Source organism: Macaca mulatta, chromosome 11 (assembly GCF_049350105.2).
Source record: "Macaca mulatta isolate MMU2019108-1 chromosome 11, T2T-MMU8v2.0, whole genome shotgun sequence".
NCBI classification, from domain to species: Eukaryota; Metazoa; Chordata; class Mammalia; order Primates; family Cercopithecidae; genus Macaca; species Macaca mulatta.
The window spans coordinates 125100717-125124340 of NC_133416.1; the positions used below are offsets into that span (position 1 = coordinate 125100717).

At 48.0% G+C, this 23624-nt stretch overlaps 1 protein-coding gene and 1 long non-coding RNA gene across 4 annotated transcripts in view; both read right to left on the bottom strand.

Moving 5' to 3' along the window:
- The window catches only part of KSR2 (kinase suppressor of ras 2), a 508355-nt gene that overhangs the window by 370296 nt on the left and 114435 nt on the right, over positions 1–23624 (bottom strand). The window lies entirely within an intron of this gene.
- Positions 5548–9792, bottom strand: LOC144333135 (uncharacterized). Its single transcript, XR_013401531.1, has 2 exons — positions 7673–9792; positions 5548–6452 (listed from the first exon to the last, which is right to left on the bottom strand). It is a non-coding gene; the product is annotated as an uncharacterized LOC144333135 (long non-coding RNA).

A 23624-nucleotide genomic window follows, 5' to 3' on the forward strand; every position in this document is an offset into this window, starting at 1 on the left:
ATTAGCCAGGTATGGTGGCACGCCCCTATAGTCCCAGCTACTCTGGAGGCTGAGAGAGGAGGATCGCTTGAGCCTGGGAGGCAAAGGTTGCAGTGAGCCAAGATCATGCTACTATACTCAAGCCTGGGTAAGAGAGTGAGACCCTGTCTCAAAAAAATTTAAAAAAAAAAAAAAAACACAGAACTGGCATCACCCAAGAACCCGAAGGACCCAGCTGAACAAAGACCGTTATCCAAAGTTAAAAGGAGTTTCACGTAGGTTCTGCTTCCACCCTCTGGCTATTGGGTACAAAGATCAAAGGAAAGTGGATGTCATTGAGTATGACTCTGTCCTTCTTTCCAAAATCCAAACAGAACAAGTACACCTTTCCCAGAGCACCGTACATTACTGACCTCAATACTGAAAGTGTGCAGGCAGCTTTGACATCACAAAATGTCCAAAAAGATACTGGGGTGGGGTGGAGGCGGATTTTTTTTGAGCTATGATGATTTGAGTGAAAAAAGAAACTGTCCTGAGTACACTGGAGATTTGGTATTTGATGGGCAATAAAATAAAATAATCAACCCAGGAGGCAACGGGAGAAGCCCAAACATAGCCTCTGAACTCAATGGAGAGGTTTATTCTCCTAGAAAACTTCCCCTGAGCTTGCTCAGACTGCGTTAAGCCTCCTCCTCTGGGCTTCCCAACCCCTGTGCTTCCCCAGCCTAAGAAGAGCAATGATCATGATACTAATAGTAATAGATGATATCCACAGTAATACCATACATTGATTACTTCCTACAGCATTTGAGCTGAGAGCCAAATAACGAAAAGGAGCTGGCTCACCAGAAAGAGTATTGCAGGCAGAAGAAACAAATGCAAAAGTGGGAATTAATTTTTTTATGTTCAAAGAATCTAAAAAAGGTGTCACTGAGTGGATATAGGGATTGATGCAGTAATAGCAATAACAGTGAGAGGCTGTGGGGGTAAACCGGAGAGCTGTCTTTGAGGGCAGGGATGCGGTTACTGCTGGCAGCTCATTGGCTGGGCATGAAAATCCAACCTGAGACACAGAGTCCAGGGAAAAAGGGGCTTATGGGGCATCCATCCTGTCCTCAGGCATTTGGCAGACCAGGACACCAGGCTCGGTGAGGCCATGTGGCTGATCCAGGCTCCATACCAGAGAAGTCAGGGGCAGAGCCAGAACCCAAGCATCCTGCCTCCATCCCTGAGCTCTGTCCGCTGTTGCCTCCTTTCATGGGTGATCAGGAGCTGTTTATCGGCAAAACTGATGGAAGTTTTAACAAGGTCCCAGGGGAGACAGGGAGAGTATGTGTGTGCATGGCGAGTCGGAGGGAGGATGGTATATCACGGCTCCTCGCTTTCATCTGGTTCCTGTTAATTGGACTAAAGACCCCTGGGAAAACCATGCTCTGGGCCTGATAAGCCAAAGTCCAACTCAATTATGGCTTTCTGTGCTTTACAGAACCTCAGTGTTCACAGGAACTCCTGGCTTTCATCTGGCCTCAGGATACTGAAGTTGTCATCAGTATTGTCGCCATAATCCTCCCCCTCCTCCTTAGAACCACAGCAGCCATGTTCCTGGAGTGCTGACGGTAAGTCAAGCCAGTGGCTCTCAGCCCAGAGTGATTTTGCTGCAGGGGACATTTGACAGTGTCTATAGGCATTTTTAATAGTCACATCCAGGGGCTGGGGGATTGGATACTACTGGCATCTAGTGGGTAGAGGCCAGAGATGCTGCTAAACATCTTCTAAGGCACGGGACAGCCCCCCACCACAATTTTCCAGCTCCAAATGTCAATAGTGCCAGGGTTGAGAAACCTGAGGGGCTAGCCCTTTTCGTCCTGTAATTGGAGACCACCAAGAAAACCTCCTACTTGGGACCTGAGGTCTAACGACTGACATCAGAGAGGATTAACAATGATCATTGCTCTTATGCAAGGCCCCCTACCCTACGGCCTCCAGACATTCTGTAGTTAGGGAGTACCCTCTGTAAACCAACAGCCGCCTACAGAAAAGCCCTTTAGTCTAGAAACTTGCCCACTCTTGGGGAATAAATATAGTCATATATTTCCAAAAAAACACTATTGGGAAACTTTTCCCAACCTCCCAAATATGTTAAAAGAAGATTGTGATTGGGCGCTACCTTTTTTCTGCTCCAAAATACTAAAAGGGGTCAGAACACTGTCCTCCATCCACAGGGCAGTAGCACCGAGTTTAGACCCTGATGGAAGTCACAGGCAACACCCTCAGCCGTCGGTACCCATCACGAAGTGGACTTCAACAGCTCTGGGGCCCCGTGACCATCCAGCTCCTGTGGAATCTGCCTTCCAGAAAGATGCTGGAGGCAGAACAGGCAACGCCAACACCATACTTATCAGGAGACAGAGAGAAGCCTTTCACTTCACCATTCTCTTTGGGTTGTATGATTTCCAATTCACCCCAGCCAAAAGGAGCACAGCCAAGACTCGTTTAGATGGAGCGGTGGTCCCAGACAGAGTTAAAGGCACACATCAGCCCCCTTAATCCTCACAACACTAAAAGCCTCAGTATCGTGATGCCCGTTTCAAAGACAGAGGTTCCGATAGGGAAGAGGCTGGACCCGTGGCCCAGGCAGGACTCACATCCCAGGCTCAGGACTCGCATGCCTTCCTGACCGTGCCACAAACCGACCAGGGCAGCTGAATGACGCAGCCAGGAGGCCCAGCCCTTTGCCAACTGTGGCCCATGTCTTTTTGATCGATGCACCCAGTGCAGGGAATGTGGCAAGCACTAAGACACTGATTTCAACTGAAGCAAGTCCAGCCACTTCTCACCGTAGCCATTCTTTAGACAGCCTCTCGGAGGGCTCCTATGCAGCCGGGGGTGCCCCAGACTGGGCCCCAAGCTGTTTCCAGATGTCTCCCAAGGGAATAAAGCCACTGCCTAGAGCTTTTTCTGTCTCTTCGGAGCTCCCTTTGCATCTCTAGTGATTATTTGGAAGCTACATTTCAATGTTCCTTCTTTCAGTTCATTTTCTCCTCTTAATTGGCCTTGCAGTGTGGCAGGGAGACCAACGCAAGAGCATCATGACATGAATGCGGAAGGAAGGTGAGTGGCAGCAAGGCCCCGTCGGAGTAGGCTGCTCTGAGACATGCCTCTGCCGTTCACTCCGGGCCAGCCCGGAAAGAAACCCAGGGTCTCCCCTGGCTTGCAGCCTGCCTGCCGAGAATGCTCGGTCTGTGAAACAGAATTAAGCCAGCATTCGTCCCTGCTGTATCTGAGTCAAGCCCTTCTCCTCTCTGAGACTCAGTTTTTCCTTGCTTGAAAGTTGAGATGATCAGACCGAGATTCCTGCCAGTTTCTACATTACTGTGCATCTTTTGCACCGATTTCAAGTCAATTTTGACGTCTCCGCTAAAGGAAGCTTATCGGGCAGCGCCTCCTGGTGGCCAAAAGTGACACTGAGCCATCAAGAGGGGGCCCTGGTCCGATGGTGTCCAAGAAAAGAAACACTGGGAGGAAAAGGCATCCAAGTGTCTATACCCAAGCAGCTACATGCCCCTAACTTTTTCAAGCAAGGAACCTAGGATTGAAAGCAACAATACAGCCCTGGCGCTCAGTTCCTCCACCTCCGTGATCATTAAGGCACAAGGTCTTTACAAGTTGAGCTTGAAAAATCTGTCAGCCCCAGCCACTGAGAGCATCCTGGTATCCGATGACAAAGCTTGTCCACCTCATTTCTCCTCCGCAAGGTACCAGATAGAGAAGGAAAAAAACAAAGGCACTAAGGAAAGAAAATGATCAGATAATGAAGCTAAACTGAGCTCTGTTCCCAAGGACAGGGCTGACGTGGGGGGTAGGGAAGTACCGTCTCCCACCCTCCCAACTCAAAGCAACAGGTTCTGTGTGGCGAAAGGAGGACCATTTAGGGTTTCCTGTTTGAAGAGTGAAGGCAGTGGGGGAAATTTAGAGTGTAGAGCAACCCCACATTTCTGAATCCCATCGGGATGGTGGTCACACTCACCCAAAGAAAGCCACAGACTCCTATATAGGCGTGACCTTCAGCGAGTACTATCCAGACAGCATTTGTGTACACTCTCCAAAGACAACAAGATGTGGTCCCCACTCCCCAAAGAACTCAGTCTGATGCAGAACAGACCCAAAAAGTCAGCACAAAGGACCATGCATAATGTTTTGGGTCTGTCTGAGACAGAGTCTCACACTGTCGCCTGGGGTGGAGTGCAATGGTGAGATCTCAGCTCACTGCAACCCCCGCCTCCCGGATTCACACAATTCTCCTGCCTCAGCCTCCCAAGTAGCTGGGATTACAGGTGCACACCACTACACCCGGCTAATTTTTTGTATTTTTAATAGAGATGGGGTCTCACTGTGTGAGCCAGACTGGTCTCGAACTCCTGACCTTGTGATCCACCCACCTCAGACTCCCAAAGTGCTGGGATTACAGGCCTGAGCCACCACGCTCAGCCAGGGCTATGCATAATGAAAGCATGTGTTTTGGGTGAAACTGATGTGGGTTTGAGCACAAGCTCTACCAGGTACGAGCTGTGTGACCCTAGGCATCTTACCCTTTCTGGGCATATGCCTTCTTCCTGCCTTCCCCAGAGCACTTAGTATGGGAAGTTCTTGATCAATTACAGCCCCCTATAAATGTTGTACTACTTGTACAAATATTCATTCACCCCCACTACAGAGTTCTTCACAGTCAATGCCTCCCCAGCCTCTTCATGTATTTACTGCCCTCCTCCAAAAGGAAGCTCTCCTTTACATCAGACCAAAATCTCCCCTGATTTAGACATGTATGTATTTGTTTTAATTGACACTCACTATTTCTAGCTTGGTCTTTTACAAAAAAGGTTAGCAAACGTTTTCTCCAAAAATCTTGACAGTAAATATTTCAGGCTTTGTGGGCCATACGATCTCTGTCACACTACACAATTCTGATGTTGCAGCGTGAAAACAGCCATAGACAAAGTGAAAACAAAGAGCTATGGCAGTGTTCCAATAAAACTTTATTTACAAAAGCAGGTGGAGGGCTGACTTTGGCCCGTGGGCTATCCTTGGTCAACCCCTCTTTGAGAGAGAAAATCTCTCATTATCTGACCATTATCCCTCCCACACGATCTCATCCCTGATACACAGACAGAAAGTGCTTTGGCTTTACTTCTCTCCCCTAGGGCAAACCTATAAATGCTTCAACCTTCCCCTCCAAGGGCATAATTTCTGTGATTAGATTATGACAGTTCATTTGTTCGTTAATTCATTCAATGATACTTTCGCAACTGCTAAGTCATTTGTAGGAAATGAACGAAGTGCTGTGTTTAGAGTGCATGGTCTGGAATCAGCCCGAGCTCAAGCACTGGTGCCCTGCAATTTACCGGCCACGGACCTTGGTTGGGTACCATGGTTCACCCCACTGTGCCTTCATTCTCTTCTCTGAAAACGGGAATACGAAAGTCCCTATCTCATGGGGATAGCTGACGATTAAGTGAAATAACTCTCAAAATAAGCTCAGAACAGCGCCTGACACTCAGTATGTTTTCAATATTTTGTTATTATTTGGTTATTAAAAGATAGCTCTTGCTATCTAGGAATTTCCAATCTAATATAGGAAATTTAGATGTCAAAGCAACTACAAGATAACTGCCCAATGACTATGGCACAAGATTGACGCAGGTGCAATCAAGGAAATCCTCCCTGCAGTGGTCAGGAGTTGCCTAAGCCATAGGAAGGTTTACTTTAGGAAGATGCAGCCCACAAAGTTTTTCCTTTTGAACAGATGCAAAGGGACGGTGAATCAGTGAGAAAACCATTGACATCTGGGAGGTCAGAGCATCCTTCCCCACCAGGCACCAGCAGCAGAGAGGGAGGTATCACAGTACAGATGAAAGTAAGCAAACGGGGTTCAAGGAGGATTATTTTCCTTCAAACTTCCTCATTCAAGTTACACAACTACTTATTTGTTGCCCAGAAAGACAGAAAATGCCAAAGGGCAAAAGAAAAAAATCATCGCCCTTAACCAAAGAACAGCTATGCTAAATATCCAAGTGGATTTCCTTCCAGATATTTTTTCCCATTTTATTTTATTTTATTTTATTGAGATGGAATCTCCCTCTGTCACCCAGGCTGGAGTGCAATGGCACAATCTCAGCTGTCTGCAGCCTCTGCCTCCCGGGTGCAAGCCATGCTCCTGCCTCGGTGCTCTGAGTAGCTGGAACTATAGGCGCTCACCATCACGCCTGGCTAATTTTTGTATTTTTAGTACAGATGGGGTTTCACCATGTTGGCCAGGCTGTTCTTGAACTCCTGACCCCAGGTGATCCACTCCTTTGGCCTCCCAAAGTGCTGAGATTACAGGTGTGAGCCACCACACCTGGCCTATTTATTTATTTATTGAGATGGAGTCTTGCTCTGTTGCCCAGGCTGGAGTGCAGTGGCATGATCTCAGTTCACTGCAGCCTCTGCCTCCTGGGTTCAAACAATTATTCTGCCTCAGCGTTTTGAGTAACTGAGACTATTGGCATGCATCACCATGCCCAGCTAACTTTTATATCTTTAGTGGAGACAGGGTTTCAACATTTTAGCCAGGTTGGACTCGAACTCCTGACCTCAAGCGATCCATCCGCCTTGGCCTCCCAAAGTGCTAGGATTACAGGCATGAGCCACTGCGCCTGGCCCCGTGCAACAATTTAAAAAATACTAGGCTGGGCGAGGTGGCTCACACCTATAATCCCAGCACTTTGAGAGGCCGAGGTGGGCAAATCATGAGGTCAGGAGTTCAAGACCAGCCTGGCCAACATGGTGAAACCCAGTCTCTACTAAAAATACAAAAAATTAGCTGGGCGTAGTGGTGGATGCCTGTAATCCCAGCTACTTGGGAGGCTGAGGCAGGAGAATTGCTTGAACCTGGGAGGCGGAGGTTGCGGTGAGCCGAGATTGCATCACTGCAATCTAGCCCAGGCAACAGAGTGACTCTGTCTCAAAAAAAAAAAAATTACTAAGTGACATGTCAATGTGAATGCAAATTATGGTCAATATAGTGCTTTCTTTTTCTCTCTCAAACAATAGCTTGGGTACTTCTCATACAAGAGTATAAGTTGGTAATCAGGGAAATAGAGAAAGCAGAAGGCCACCTGAGTAAAAATCATGACTATAATGAACTGGAACCATTTCCTCTCGGAATATTTTAGAGGAAGGCAAGAATAATTTCGCTCCAAATAATAAAAAATATTTTCATCCTCCTTGCCCTTCCTGCCTTCCCCCTGCATGTTCCCTGCAAGTTTCAAATATATTCATGCGCCCAAGGAAGCCTCTCATCCTCGCTCAGGACCATGGCTGGGAAGGACAGAGATACTGATGGAGAGTCAAATCCGCTGGGAATGTTCCCATCTGTGAAACTGGGCACACAGCCTAATCTGCCCACCATTCCTATGGTTGTAAGGCTAAAACAAAATCACCTGCATGCAGGTGCATCCTAAAACTGAAGGTGCTCTGCAAATGTGCGGTATTATTTGATATTTACATGCAGCCTTTAAATAATTTCTTTTTATCTCAGTTCCAGTGTAAGCTGCTACAAAAGCCCCAAAGGGTTCCTCCCTCAAGCTGAGCAAATGCAAACACAGGAACCACTCAGAGTTAAGAAGAAAGCCATTCATTTCCACCAGTCTTTTACGTGGGAAGCCTCCGTTTAACAAGAGTCAGACAGAAATGAGTTCAAATCCTCCCTCTGACATTTAGTTGCTGTGCGACCCCGAGGCAAGGACTCTACCTCTCTGAGCCTCAGTTTTCTTACCAGAAAATAGAAATAATAATCCTATGGACTTCATGAGGTTGTTGAAGAATTAAATGAGCAGGTGCTGCGTGACTTGGCCCAGGAAGAACTCAATCAATATTCGTTGCTGCTGTTATCATCAACCACTAGCATTCACTCAGTCACTCTGTGACTACTTCTTGCATTCCAACTCTGAACCAGATGCTGGGAGAATTCCAACACAGGGGTTCTCAGAGTGTGTTCCCCAAACCAGCAGCACCAGCATTGCCTGGGAACTTGTTAATGCAGATTTCTGGGCACTGCCCCGGACTGGCTGAAGCAGGAACTCTGGGGGTGGAACCGTCTAGGGGATTCTGATGCATGTTGAGGTTTTGAGCACCACTGTTCTTGTGGAAAGGGGTATGAAAACAAACAAATAAAATCATTTTAGATGTGCTAGTGACTATGATAGGAGAGAGTGGACAGGATGGAAGTGGGACTCTGAGAAGCTGGTAGTTGGGCTGAGTCCAAAATGACAAGGAATCAGCCAGGGGAAGATTGAGGCAGGGTATTCCAGGCAGAAGAAGAGCCATGCAAAGCCCCTGGGGCAGACAGTGTGAAGAAGAGAGGGTAGCTGGGTGCAATGAGCCAGTGAAAACATCAGCAGATAGGGACCAGATTGGGAGCCCAAGGACAGGACTGGGGGTCTCATTCTAAGATGTAACAGTCTGTTTGGATCTGACTCAGTTCATGTAGTTTCATGGCACCCACAAACCTCAAAGTTCAGTCCCTGCCCAGCACAAGTTCAATGTCAATTCTGCACCCAATTCTTCTGCTCAGCACCTTGTGGGTGCCAGGAATAAAAAGAGAAAGTGACCACAGCACTGATCAGAGATGACAGCCAGAGAGTCAGGTTCTCTTTGTTCTCACTGGGGGGGTTCCACAAAAGCCAGATGCTGGCCACAGGAAGCAGCAGATGGGCAAGACAGAAGGGCCAGGGATGGCCTGCAAGAAAGAGAAAGTGGGCTGGAGGGGGACAGGACAGGTGGATGAAGCCTTGGACCAGGCTGCTCAACAGGGGTGCTGCTGCAAGACAAAGACTGGAGAGGAAAACGTCCTGCCTCTCCCTCCACCCCTGCCTTAGTGGGGACCAGCCAGGGCTCTGTAGGAAGACTGCCTTGGTTCAGATTCAGCTTGGGAAGGAGGGAGGAGAAACGAGGGAGGGAAGCTGTCTTTAAAAATAATAAAAATCATAGCCCAGTACATATTGAGTGCCAAATTTACCAGACAAGTGTTTACATTAACACGGTGTTTATATTGCTTCATTTATTTCCTTGCAACAACTCCATGAGAATGATACAACTAGCATCCCCATTTTACAGATGAGGAAAGCAAGGTAGTTAGACAGAGAGGGAACGCTGAGGGATGAAGGAGGGAGAGAGGAAGGGAAATTGACTGATGGATTAATTTAGCCTAGAACGAGTTAAGTAAAATCCAATCAAGTCCCTTCCCTTCTTTAATCCCCTCCAATGGTTTCCCATTCTACTAAGAAGCTTCCAGCAATGGCTACAAGAGCCCTCAGGAACTGAGCAACTGATCCCTGCCCATGTTTCTGACCTCATCTCCTATCTTCTGCCTCCTCTCCCAGCCATAGATTAGCCCACTGACAACTCAATTATGCTGGCACCCACGTTTCCCTGGCATCCGCGTTTCGAGAATCCCCTTCTCTGTGTGGTTCCAGATAGCCAAAAGTGAAGTTGTACAAGACTTAGGTGGCAAAAGAGAAGCAGCCATCATGCCCTGAAGAGTAACATGGGTTGAAGGCAATGGAGAACAGAGGCTGGGGTGGTGGTCCCGTTTATCCTCCATCTTCCCCACCTCACAGCCAGCTCTTCTTCCTGACAGTAGTCCCTCGATGACCAACAGCGACCTCAACTTCACCACCAGATGCTTCATGACAAACTCACAGAGGCAATAGCCACAAAGGGCTAATAACTTTCCCTGGGCATCTATCCAAGCCCATCTGCAAGGTCCCTTCCAACAGGCAGATGTATTGGCTGCCAGATGTCCCTGAATCCGTAGGCTGCCTTACCTATGTCAGGGTAGGTTTGAGACCTTTCTCTGAATCTTAAGCTTCCCTTTTTGAGCTTGTACTTCCCCAGCTCTTCCTACGGTCGTACAAGTCTAACATCTAATAAATTCCATTTTTTCCATTATACTCACAGTAGTTTGGCTTCCCTGATTGACCCATCACTGAGACCGTCACCAGCAGAAGGGATACTGTTCCAGAATTAGCAGCCTCCATTTCCTCCTCCTTGGGATGTGTGTTGTGAGAAGCCCATGTCACATGAAAGGCAACATGTGGGCACCCCAGCAGATAACCCCCAACTGAACACGCACTCAACAACTAGTGCCAACTGCCATCCATGAGCATGCACCATCTTGAATGTTCCAGCCCAGTCAAGCCCCAGATGATGGCAGACCCAGCCAACAACACACAGAACAGAAGAACCACTAAGCTGAGCCCAGCCAATCCCTGAGTCCAGGGAATCATGATGAAACTATGCCCTAAAGAGTTAATGGAACCAATGACAGAAATTACTGAGTTTGCAGGATAACAGACAAGAAAAAAAAAAAAAAAAAAAAAACTTGCTGAGATGCTGAAACTCCTTCCTCTTGTGAGTTTTGGGTTTTTGTGTGTGTGTGTGTGTGTTTTTCTTAAAAAACTCACAAGATTTTAAAAAAGATTTGGCAGTGGGCTAAAATCAGTTGGAACCAATATGACCAACTGGAGTTTGTGCACAAGTTTACTGACACCACAGCCCAAATTTCCACCACATATGTAATGCTAACTCCTCCCAAATTTGCACATGTAACCTACGAGGTAGCATAAAGAAATAACTACACACATCCAAGGACTTTCCAGACTTCCCCTTTCCCTCCACCAACCACCTGCTTACCCAAGTATCTACCCCCTAAACCTTTCCTAATAAAAATACTGCCTTGAATCCAGCCCAGGGTGACAGATTTGAGCTTGACTCCTGTCTCCTTGGGAGTCAACTTTCAATATGAAGCTTTTCTTTTCTCAAAAACCTGTTGTCATAGTATTGGCTTCTAGTGCATCAGACAGTGAACCCCTTTTGCTCAGTAACAATGAGAGATAACAAGGCAGTTGTTGAGCCACTACGTTTTGAAATGCAGGTCTGGGACACAGACCCACGCAGCCATGGGTCCCCAGAACCAATGGCCATGTAGGCCTGCCTTCTGCTTCTTAAAAGGGCTTCCAAGGCATGCATTTGAGACCTGTTTGCTCTCAAAATGCTCTTCCCCCATATCTTCTCTTGTGTCATACTTTCTTGTCATTCAAGTCTCAGCTTAAATGTCGTCTCCCCAGAGAGGCTCACTGTCAGTTTTACGTGTGAACTTGGTTAAGCTTTAGGCCCCAGTTATTCAATCAAACAACCATCTAGGCATCAGGTGAAGGTATTCTGTTGCTGTGATTAAAGTCTATAATCAGCTGACTCTAAGTAAAAATTATCCCCTAAATCTGGGTGAGCTGATTCTACCCATTGAAATTGAAATGCCTGAAGAGTGGAACTGAGACGACTTCTTTTTTCTTTTTTTTTTTTTCTTCCTGAGACAGGATCTCACTCTGTCACTCAGGCCAAAGTCCAGCGGTGCAATCTCAGCTCACTACAGCTTTGACCTCCCAGGCTCAGGTGATTTGCCCACCTCAGCCTCCCCAGTAGCTGGGATAACAGGCACACACCCCACCCAGCTAATTTTTTGAATTTTTTTTTTTTTTTTTTTAGTAGAGATGGAGTTTTGCTATGTTGCCCAGGCTGGTCTCGAACTCCTGCACTTGAGAAGTCCACCCTCCTTGGCCTCTCAAGAGTGTTAGGATTACAGGCGTGAGCCACTGCGCCCACCCAGAACTGAGAGCTCTCCAAAGAAAAAGAAATTCCACCTATAGACAGCAACTTCAGTTCAAGCCTGCCCTTCCTAACAGCCTGCCCTACAGATTTCAGACCTTCCCAGCCAGCCCCTACCATTGCATAGGCCAATTCCTTGCAATAAATCTCTTAATACAATGCATCTTATTGGTTCTGCTTCTCTGGCTGAACCCCGACTGACCTGCTGTGATCACCCTATTAAAGCCAGCCACAAAGCCACCATTGTTTCACTTCAGTTTTAATTATCTGCATAAAACCTATTATCATTTGTTTTTTGTTTTTTGTTTTTTGTTTTTTTTTTTTAGACAGAATCTCACTCCGTTGCCCAGACTGGAGTGCAGTGGCATGATCTTGGCTCACTGCAGCCTTGACTTCCCAGACTCAGGCAATCCTCCTGCCTCACCCCTCAAGTAGCCGGGACTATAGGTGTCTGCCACCATACCCAGTTAGATTTTTTTGTTTATTTTTTGTAGAGATGGGGTCTTGCTATGTTGCCCAGGCTGGTCTTGGACTCCTGGGCTCAAGCAATCCTCCTGCCTCAAGCCCCGCAAAGTGCTAGGATCATAGGCATAAGCCACTGCACCCAACTTGGTATTTTTCTTATTTATTGGTCCTTCCAACATATTCTAGAGCAGCACTGTCGACTGGAATATTCTGCGATGGTGGGGATGTTCTAGAACTGTGCTGTTGCAACAGGGAGGCTCCTAGCCACGTGCGGCAATGAACACTTGAAACATGGCTCCTGAGAATGAAGAAGGGAATTTTAACCTTTATTTAACGAATATAAGTTTACCTGGTCACACAAGTCTGGTGACTGCAGTACTGAATAGTACAGGTCTGGGACACAGACCCACGAGAGCCCACAGCCAGCCAGCCTTCCCCACCACTGTATCCCCAACCCCTCCTAGCAGCTTACACAGGGGAAGTTCCATCTGTGTTTACAGAATAAATGAATGAGCCATTTGCGCCTAAGCGTGTTCGCATCAGGTTTCTGCCGCCTGTTAGCAGGAGACCTAATTTGATGCTATCGACATGTAAGGGATTCCTGAGCGCCTACAGAACAGGAGGGCTGGAGCAGTTACAGGGGAAACGAAAGACATCAGCGTCAATGCTAGAACATACGAGACCCTGTGGGCTTCGGGAGGAGCAGCTCTTCCTCTGCCAGCCCAGCCTTTCCCAAGTTAGAAGCGAGTAGAACAATAGGGCAATCAAGACCCACTCTTACTCTTTGTTCCAGTCAAAGGAAGACGGTATGGTGGCAGGCGGCATTCTGGGGGGCTTCATTCAAAGCCCAAACTGGGAAGAAGCCAGAGGGCATCTGAGGCTGTCCTATTTCGGGGGCCACTTTGCATCCTGTTTTTCTCCTGACTGCCAGTTCTCCCCCTTGATACTCAAGAGAAGAAGCCAGAGGAGGGCCCACGCAGGCAAGCTCCTGGGAGGCTGTGGGGTGCACGGGCACCTGCCTGCCTGCAGCACCCTGGCCTCCACTCTCTCCCCTCAGTGGCTCCCTGAGCCCCCGAAGGATTCTCAGCATCTGTCACCTGCTCTAAGCCACCCACCGACTCTGCAGTCAGAGTGTTATTTGAAAACCAGACAAGAGATCCAGGCACCTTCTGTTCAGCCTAACCTGCTTACTCTGCAGTGTAAGCTCCTCACCGTGGCCCACTGTGGGGGCTGGTACTGCGCACCTGTCTGGCTCCAGCTCCCACCGCTCTCCCCGGCATCCCCACTGGGCAGCCATGCTGTTCTCTCTGCACCTGGGATGCCCCCCTCCCTCCCGTCCCAAGGCCCTTCTGAGGGTTCCCATCACTCCCAGTCGTTAAGACTTCCCCTCCCCCTTCAGGTCTCAGTTCAATCCTGAAGTCCTGAGAAAGTCCCTGAGCCCTGGAACCCAACACTGTGTGTGCCAGATGCAGAGAAAGTGCTGGATAAACACGGGTGGGAGGGGGAAAAGGAGGGAAGGGTAGAAAAGAAGGAAGGGGAGGAGGAAGGAAAGCAAGATCTCCCATTATCCTTACATAAGCATATTCATTTTAAAAAAGGAAAACAATAACCACAGCAAAGATCTTCCATTATCTTGACCAGAGGTTTTTCCTTGGGAAAGGAAAGATGCAGATGACCACAAATTATGAGGCTGAAAATATCAAAATGCCAAAAAGAAGAGGAGAGAGAGAAAGAACAGCAGAGAAGAGGAAAAAGGCCACAGCAACAGCACTCTGAGAGCTGGGCCATGTCTCCACCAGGCTCTCTTCTGATAAGACAACTGTGGCCCGGGAGAGGAAGGTCTAGGAAGGGACCTGCTGTCCTCAGATGCTGAAGTCCCCAGTCTTGGAATGGAGAGGGAGGTGGAGGCAAATGGTGAGAATGTGCTCTTCCTGCAGCCAAATCAATTTCACCCCAGGACCTCAGCTCTGTAGTAACCACAGGGGAAAACGGGGGCTGGGTCCAGAGAGAAATGGTTTGTGGCCTTTATTTTTGTGGCCAGGGAATGGTTACCTCCAGAGAATAATCTAGCCAGACAGAAGGGAAGTAGTCTCAAAAGCAGCAGCAGTGCTGAGGGAGACCGTGGCTCAGAGGGAAGAGAAACAAAGAATGAGAGAGCTGAATTAGAAAGGTGAAGCCCCTTGGAAGGGCCCCCTGGAGGAAAAAAGAGAGGAGGATGAGGAGGAGAAGTGGAGAAAGTGAGCTGGGGGAAGAAAAAGGCTGGAGGAGCCTGGTGATGGTGATGACGGTGGTAATGATGATGGTGATGGGTGGTGATGGTGGTAGGTGGTAATGGTGGTAACAATGGTGATGGGGGTGGGTGGTGATGGTAGTAACAATGGTGATGGTGATGGTGGTGGGTGATGATGGTGGTAACAATGGTGATGGTGGTGGGTGGTGATGGTGGTATTGGTGATGGTGGTATTGGTGATGGTGGTGGGTGGTAATGGTGGTAACAATGGTGATGGTGGTGGGTGGTGATGGTGGTATTGGTGATGGTGGTGGGCGGTAATGGTGGTAACAATGGTGGTGGTGGTGGGCGGTGATGGTGGTATTGGTGGTGGTGGTGGGCGGTGATGGTGGTATTGGTGGTGGTGGTGGGCGGTGATGGTGGTATTGGTGGTGGTGGTGGGCGGTGATGGTGGTATTGGTGGTGGTGGTGGGCGGTGATGGTGGTATTGGTGGTGGTGGTGGGCGGTGATGGTGGTATTGGTGGTGGTGGTGGGCGGTGATGGTGGTATTGGTGGTGGTGGTGGGCGGTGATGGTGGTATTGGTGGTGGTGGTGGGTGGTGATGGTGGTAACAATGGTGATGGTGATGGTGGTGGGTGGTGATGGTGGTAACAATGGTGATGGTGGTGGGTGGTGATGGTGGTATTGGTGGTGGTGGTGATGGTGATGATGGTGGTAATGATGATGGTGGTGGGTGGTGATGGTGGTAACAATGATGGTGGTGGGTGGTGGTGGTGGTGGGTGATGGTGGTGGTGGTGATGGTGGTAACAATGGTGATGGTGGTGGGTGGTGATGGTGGTATTGGTGGTGGTGGTAATGGTGATGATGGTGGTGGTGGTGGTGGATGGTGATGGTGGTAATGATGATGGTGGTGGGTGATGGTGGTGGTGGTAATGGCGATATTGGTGATGGGGGTGGGTGGTGATGGTGGTAACAATGGTGATGGTGGTGGTGATGATGGTGGTAATGATGATGGTGGTGGGTGGTGATGGTGTTAACAACGGTGATGGTAGTGGGTGGTGATGGTGGTATTGGTGATGGTGGTGGGTGGTGATGGTAGTAACAATGGTGATGGTGATGGTGATGGTGGTGGGTGGTAATGGTGGTAACAATGGTGATGGTGGTGGGTGGTGATGGTGGTATTGGTGGTGGTGGTAGTGATGGTGATGATGGTGGTAATGATGATGGTGGTGGGTGGTCATGGTGGTGTGTGGTGATGGTGGTATTGGTGGTGGTGGTGGGTGGTGATGGTGGTAACAATGGTAGTGGTGGTGGGTGGTGATGGTGGTAACAATGGTGGTGGTGGTGGGTGGTGATGGTGGTGGTGGGTGGTGATGGTGGTGAGTGGTGGTGGTGGTGATGGTGGTGGGTGGTAGTGATGGTGGTGGTGGTGGGTGGTGATGGTGGTAACAATGGTGATGGTGGTGGGTGGTGGTGGTGGTGGGTGGTGATGGTGGTGGTGGGTGGTGATGGTGGTGGGTGGTGGTGATGGTGGTGGTGCTGGGTGGTGATGGTGGTAACAATGGTGATGGTGGTGGGTGGTGGTGGTGGTGATGGTGGTAACAATGGTGGTGGTGGTGGTGGTGGTGGTGGTTATGGTGGTGGGTGGTGATGGTGATGATGGTGGTAATGATGATGGTGGGTGGTGATGGTGGTGGTGGTGGTGGTGGTGATGGTGGTGGTGGTGGGTGGTGGTGGTGGGTGGTGATGGTGGTGGGTGATGGTGGTGGTGGTGATGGTGGTATTGGTGATGGTGGTGGGTGGTGATGGTGGTAACAATGGTGATGGTGGTGGGGGTGATGGTGGCATTGGTGGTGGTGGTGATGGTGATGATGGTGGTAATGATGGTGGTGGGTGGTGATAGTGGTAACAATGGTGGTGGTGGTGATGGTGGTGGTGGTGGTGGTGGTGGTGGTGATGGTGCTGGTGGTGGGTGGTGGTGGTGGGTGGTGATGGTGGTGGGTGATGGTGGTGGTGATGGTGGTATTGGTGATGGTAGTGGGTGGTGATGGTGGTAATAATGGTGATGGTGGGGGGGGTGATGGTGGCATTGGTGGTGGTGGTGATGGTGCTGATGGTGGTCATAGTGCTAATAATAGTGATGGTAGTGGTGGTGATTTGCCTATATCATCTCATGTAATGCTCCCAACAACCAATGTGGCTCAAATGATCATCATCCCCATCCTACTGCTTAGGAAACTAAGCATAGAATCATAATATGTCCTATTCATAATCACAGCTAATGGGTGGCAGAGCCAGAACTGAAACCCAAGTTTGTTGGACTCCAGATTCCATACTCTTAGAAAATGATTGAGGACTAAGAAGGAGAAAGGAGAACGAGAATGGAGCCTGCTCTAGCCGCCTTATTTAGTATGATGACCAGTTCCTCCGTTCCAGAGGCCACTACCAACCCCGCTTAGCCTGCTGCACATCTTCTTTAATCCTCGGCACCTATTCTCACACACTGGATAAGGTACGTGCTCATTAGGACAATAATTCATTGTCTGCGCCCCAGCCCCCCACACTAGAAAGTAAACTTTACAGGGACATACACTTCAGCATGCATTTCTAGAGATCAGAAGAGCACCTGGCATAGAATAACCATGCAACCAATTGCATTGAATGAGTGAATAATGGTTTTTGGTTTCAGGCCATAGCTGCCATGAGAAGGAAAGGTGAAGCTATCCTGGCTCCCGGACGCTTTGATCTTGCTCAATGAATGGATGAGTGTTCTTTGGTTTCAGGCTAAAGCTGATCTAACAAGCTACGAGAAGAGAAAAATGAGTTAAGATTTCCTATCTTCCGGGCTCCTTGGGCACTGCAAAATAAAGATATCCCTAAAGCCCAAGGAGAAAATTAAGATTAGCATTAACGTCTCTAAAATAAAGCTACTTCCATCCTCTGAGAGAGAGAGAGAGAGAAAGAGAGAGAGAGAGAGAGAAAGAGAGAGAGAGAGAGAGAAAGAGAGAGAGAGACAGAGACAGAGAGGGACAGAGAGAGAGAGGGACAGAGAGAGAGAGAGAGAGGGACAGAGAAAGAGAGGTGACATATTCTTGGCCAGGCACAAAGCAGCCTTGCTGCCATATCCTTGGTCTCCATATGAGTTCCTCAATACAACTTGTCTTCTGTCATTTAACAAACACGCATCCAGTCCGCACTTTGGGCCAGAATTTTAAAAACCTGATTTCATCACTGTAGGAAACGCCAGCTCTGGGTTGAGCTGGGCTTTTAAGATGAATACAATATCACCCTCAAGAAGTAAGAGTATGATGGGAAAGATACTAGTTTATTCCTCAGTCTGGGATAACATTTTTAGTTAGAGTAAAGGGAAGCCATCCAACTCCCAAGATGGTTAGAAGCTTCAAGGAACCAATTACTATTTTTGAGGGAAGAAAGGATTTTAAACATGAAAGATACTTTGAGGATGGCTCACTGGTTCCCCCTTGTGGACATTAATAGCGAGCACATCACACAGCTTTTCAGAGGCAGGGAGGGGCTCGGCGGTGTAGATCTTGCGGTCACTGAAGCATCTGGTGTTCCGGTAGCCAAGGGCAAGTGGTCAGCTCAGTTTGCAGAGCCCAGGAAAGTCCTCATAGAGAAGCAGGCTTTGCATTGGGCCTGGGGAAGAGCAGGGATTCACCAGAAGGACAAAGGGAAAGAAAATTCTAGGCAGAGGGATGTGAGTACCAAGATGTGAAATCCAAGCCTCATCTAGAAAACTCTAAGTAATTCACAGATTTATCAGATATTTAGGGCTTGAAGGGAGAATGTGACTGGTAGGACTTCAAGTGGAGCCAAACCATGAGACGTTTTGCAATCCATGAGGAAGACTGTGTTCTTTAAGCCACTGGTAAGTTTTCACGGATTGCTTGAGCTCAGAAGTTTGAGACCAGCTGGAGCAACATTGCAAAACTCTGTACCTACAAAAAGTACAAAAAAAGACTGCCAGGCACGGTGGCACACGCCTGTAGTCCTAGCTACCCAGGAGGATGAGTGGGGGGATTGCTGGACCCCAGGAGGTAGAGGCTGCAGTGAGCCAAGATTGTGCCACCACACTACAGCCTGGGCAACAAAGCAAGACCCCATCTCAAAAAAAAAAAAACATATGTATTAAACTGCTACTATGTGCTAGATATTGATCTTCATCTGGGAATCAAACAGTGAGCAGAAACAAGTATGATCCCTGCCCTTTTTCAGCTTACAGTCTAGTGGAAAAGAGAGGCATTCATTTAAAAACAAATTGCTCCCCAAAAAAGGTAAGCATTAAAAAAAATTTTTTTTTGAGATGGAGTCTCGCTCTGTCATCCAGGCTGGAGTGCAGTGGCACAATCTAGGCTATCATATGCATTATTTCTATCTTTTCAACTTATAAGACATATCTGAGGTCTATTATTCCTTAAATTTGCAATGCTATATAACGTTGTGCTTCATCGTTTTATTTTTTTGTTTTGTTTTGGGGTTTTTCTTTTGTTTTGTTTTGTTTGAGACGGAGTCTCGCTCTGTCGCCCAGGCTGGAGTGCAGTGGTGCGATCTCGGCTCACTGCAAGCTCCGCCTCCCGGGTTCACGCCATTCTCCTGCCTCAGCCTCCCGCGTAGCTAGGACTACAGGCACCCGCCACCACGCCTGGCTAATTTTTTGTATTTCTTTTTTTTAGTAGAGACGGGGTTTCATCGTGTTAGCCAGGATGGTCTCGATCTCCTGACCTCATGATCCACCCACCTCGGCCTCCCAAAGTGCTGGGATTACAGGCGTAAGCCACCATGCCCGGCGTAAATGTTTTAAGTGGCACCATTACCTGCAGGAACAGCATAGGTGAAGTACAGTGTTAAGGATCAGAAATGGGTACACAATTCTTTACTAAGAAGTCTGAGTTCAGCTGACTCCAGTGCCGAGTGCTGTAGGAACATGGGTAAACAAGGAGCACTTGGCCATTGCTTTCAAGGTGCCGGTGGCCCTAAGGCTGGCATCTGAGGCAGGACATAGAAGACTAAGTCTTAGCAGCCTGGGAAGAGTCCAGAGGGAGGCCTATGTGGAGGCAGAAGGATCAATGAGATCAGTGTAGGTTCAAACCATAGTGAGGTGTATAATGAAAGTGCTGCTTGACCAAACATGGGGATGCATGCCTGTAATCCCAGCACTTTAGGAGGCCGAGGCAGGAGGACTGCTTGAACTCAGGACTTTGAGTCTAGCCCAGGCAACGACAAAGCGAAACCCAGTCTCTACAAAAATCAGAGAGGTGTGGTGGTGTGCACCTGTAGTCCCAGGTACTGGGGAGGCTGAGGTGGGACAATTGCTTGAGCCCAGAAAGTCAAGGCTGCAGTGAGCTGTGATCACACCACTGTACTCCAACCTGGGTGACAAGGTAAGACCCTGTCTCAAAAACAAAAATTAGTGGCAGGCCAGGCACGGTGGCTCATACCTGTAATCCCAGCACTTTGGGAGGTCGAGCCAGATGAATCACCTGAGGTCAGTAGTTTGAGACCAGCCTGGCCAATATAGCAAAACCCCACTTCTACTAAAAACACAAAAATTAGCTGGGCGTGGTGGCGCATGCCTGTAGTCCCAACTACTCAGGAGGCTGAGGCAGGGGAATCACCTGAACCCAGGAAGCAGAGGTTACGGTGAGCCAAGATCACGCCACTGCACTCCAGCCTGGGTAACAGAGTGAGACTCCATCTCAAAAAAAAAAAAGAAAAGAAAGTGGACATTACCCGCATCTGCTAAATGATATAGCATAGAACAGGAATGGACTTACAACATTGTCTTTCATCATGAATAGGAAGGAGGATTATTCTTTCATGAAACATGCTATAATTGTGTATATGTATGTTCAGCTACATGGTGTGCATGTATGTATACCTATGTGTGTGGAGGGGGTCACAATATAAATTGTACTTGTACTGTCCATCTGGATCAAACAAATTTTGAAAAAGATCAGAGGACAGGGCCAGGTGTGATGGCTCATGCCTGTAATCCTAGCACTCTGGGAGGCCAAAGCAGGTGGATTGCCTGAGCTCAGGAGTTCAAGACCAGCCTGGGCAACACGGTGAAACCCCATCTCTACTAAAATACAAACAAATCTAGCCGGGCGTGGTGGCATGCACCTGTAGTCCCAGCTACTCAGGAAGCTGAGGCAAGAGAAGGGCTTGAACCCAGGAGGCGGAGGTTGCAATGAGCCAAGATCGCACCACTGCAGTGCAGCCTGGGTGACAGAGTGAGACTCTGTCTCCAAAAAATAAAAATAAAAATCAGAGTACAAGACCTTTCATGTTCTCGCGCAGCCCAGAATGTTACAAAAAAATGACTATTCTGCCCCCATAAGGCTGACAGAAATGCCTCTCTCACAGAAACTGGAACCTCACTCTACTTCTAAGGATGCTGCCAAACTCAGTAGAGCCTCTCTGATGAGACAACGTGAATTCTGAAAAGTAATTAAAAACCTAACCTCAAACACTCACTGTCAAGTATTGTGGGGGCATAAATGGGTACAAACTTTCTGGAAAGCAATATGACAATGTTCACCACAATTCTTAAAATATGTGTTTTGTTTTTGTTTTTGTCTTTGCCTTTTGTTTTTGAGACAGTCTCGCTGTCACCCAGGCTAGAGTGCAGCGTCATGATCTTGGCTCACTGCAACCTCCACCTCCCAGGTTCAAGAGATTCTCCTGCCTCAGCCTCTCAAGTAGCTGGGATTACAGGTGTGTGCCACAACACCCAGCTAAAGTTTTGTGTTTTTAGTAGAGACGGGGTTTCACTATATTGGTCAGGCTGGTCTCAAACTCCTGACCTCAGGTGATCCACTGGCGTTGGCCTCCTAAAGCGCTGGGATTACAGGTGTGAGCCACCGTGTCTGGCCAAAATATGCAAATGTTTTCCTGCAAGACTCCTCTCCTATGAATTCACTCTAAAAGAATAGCCACAGGGGTCCCCAAAGACAACACTCAGGGGTATTCAGGCAGCATTGCTTATGATAGGAAAAGTATGGATATAACTCAAATTTCCAAAAATAGGAGATTGGTTGAATAAATTGTGTTAGTATTCAGGCATTAAAAATAAGAAGTGAATGCATTTATTGACAAAGGAAGATGTTTATGAGATAACATTGTAATTTGGTGCAATTTATTTTTAAGAGAGGATCTCACTCTGTGGCCCAGGCTGGTGTTCAGTGGCACCATCTCAGCTCACTGCAGCCTTGACGCCTCCAGGACTCAAGCAATCCTTCCACTCCAGCCTCCCAAGTAGCTAGGACTACAGGTGCATGCCACCACACCCAGCTATTTTTTTTTTTTTTTTTTTTTTTTGTAGAGGTAGAGTCTTGTTATGTTGCCCAGGCTGGTCTCAAACTCCTGGGTTCAAGCAATTCTTCCACCTTGGCCTCCCAAAGTGTTGGGATTACAGGTGTGAGCCACCATGCCTGGCCTGCAATTTTTTTTTAAAGAGAGAAAACTGCCATCTGCTTCTCACTGTGGGTAAAGAGAGAAAGTCACCTTTGGAGTAGATTTTGTATGTACTGAGTGACTGAGAGGCCCCTCCGTGTCAGCCACACTCGCGTTCGGTGAGTCAGCACCATTGTGCTACAGGTGAAGAGTAGCATCACCTTTACAGCTCGTCAGCCAGCAGTGATTGTGCCTCCCTGGGGACGTTTTGAAATATCTGGGGATATTTCCGTGTGTCATGACTTTGAGTCGGGGGATGTTACTGGTATCTCATGGGCAGAGGTCAAGGATGTTTCTAACCAAACATCCTTCAAGGCATAAGACAGCCCCCAGTGCATGGTCCGCCCCCACTTTATTTTTGAGACAGGATCTTGCTCTGTCCCCCAGGCTGGAGTGCAGCAGTGTGATCATGGCTCACTGCAGCCTCAATCAATGTCCTGGGCTCAAGTGATCCACCAGCCTCAGTCTCCCGAGTAGCTGGGACTACAGGTGTGTGCCACCACACACGGCACTTTTTTTTTTGTATTTTTTGTAGAGATGGGGTTTCACCATTTGCCCAGCCTGGTCTGGAATTCCTGAGCTCAAGAGATCCTCCTGCCTTGGCCTCCCAAAGTGCTGGGATTACAGGCATGAGCCAGTGTGCCCGGCTGCATGATCCCTTTTGATGCTGACTGTACCTGAATCAGGATCTGCCAGCAAGAAAAAAATACAAAAGGGCACGCATGGAGGACTAGGCCAATGACCTGTTTCAAGTATGTTCTGTTCTGTTCACTGCTGCCTCCTCAGCCCTGCTGGCACCCCATAGCCACTCAGATTAGAAGACTTCTCCAGGTCTAGAACAATATTCAACAAATGCTTATTGAATAGAGCAGGTTGAATCCAGCAAGGGCATCCGAGAGCCTCCACCTGACTCTGCCAGACTGATGCTCAACAGTGACACCTTGTGGTGGGAACTGAAACAACCGTGCTGATGGTCACTAACACTTCTCCGTGGCTGGCGTTTGCAGAGCGCATCCCTTGGGACAGAAAGGCCCCAGAATTTGCAGATAAATCATGAGGCTAGAGAGAAGCAGGAAGCCTCAGGAAGATGATATTTGATGTTCTGCTAATAAAGACAAATGGGTATCTGAGCAATTAATGGAAAACATCCAGGAGGGATGACAATATATTTGGCCCCCAAACTGATACAAGTCACAGAGGTTATTTTATCAGGTGAAAAAAAAAATTTTAAGCAATATGTACGGATAATTCTAATTCTATTTTTTAAAGTAAACATATATCCATTTGTCAGGAAAAATTATACCAAAATGATAACAGCAGTTACCTAGAGGGTGGGGCTTAGGGCGATTTTTTTAAAAATCTATTTTCTGGTTTATGTTACAATGAATGCAAATCACTTCTGTAAAAAAATAAAAATAAAAAAATAGAAGCTAGACATTGACCCAAAATGCAAAGGCACTTAAACATGTCTAAAGTAAAAAGAACCTGGTCTCCTACACACACTCAACATTTTCATGTCCGGACCCTAATTATCCAGCACCAGATACCCTAAACCTCAGCAGGTCGTCCTGGGGCAAGAGTTCAAACCCAAGAACTTCCCTTGTCGGCGTCTTCCGGCCTCCAAATCCCAGGTCCATGCTGCCTCTTCCTGCGTGTCACATTTGCCCCCCAGGGTTGACTGTCTCGTCCTGGCCTGCAATGGCAGGCACAAGATGCTGAGGGACCGTGGCAGCTGTTCTGGGGACAAGTCTCCACATCCCCGGCCCCAG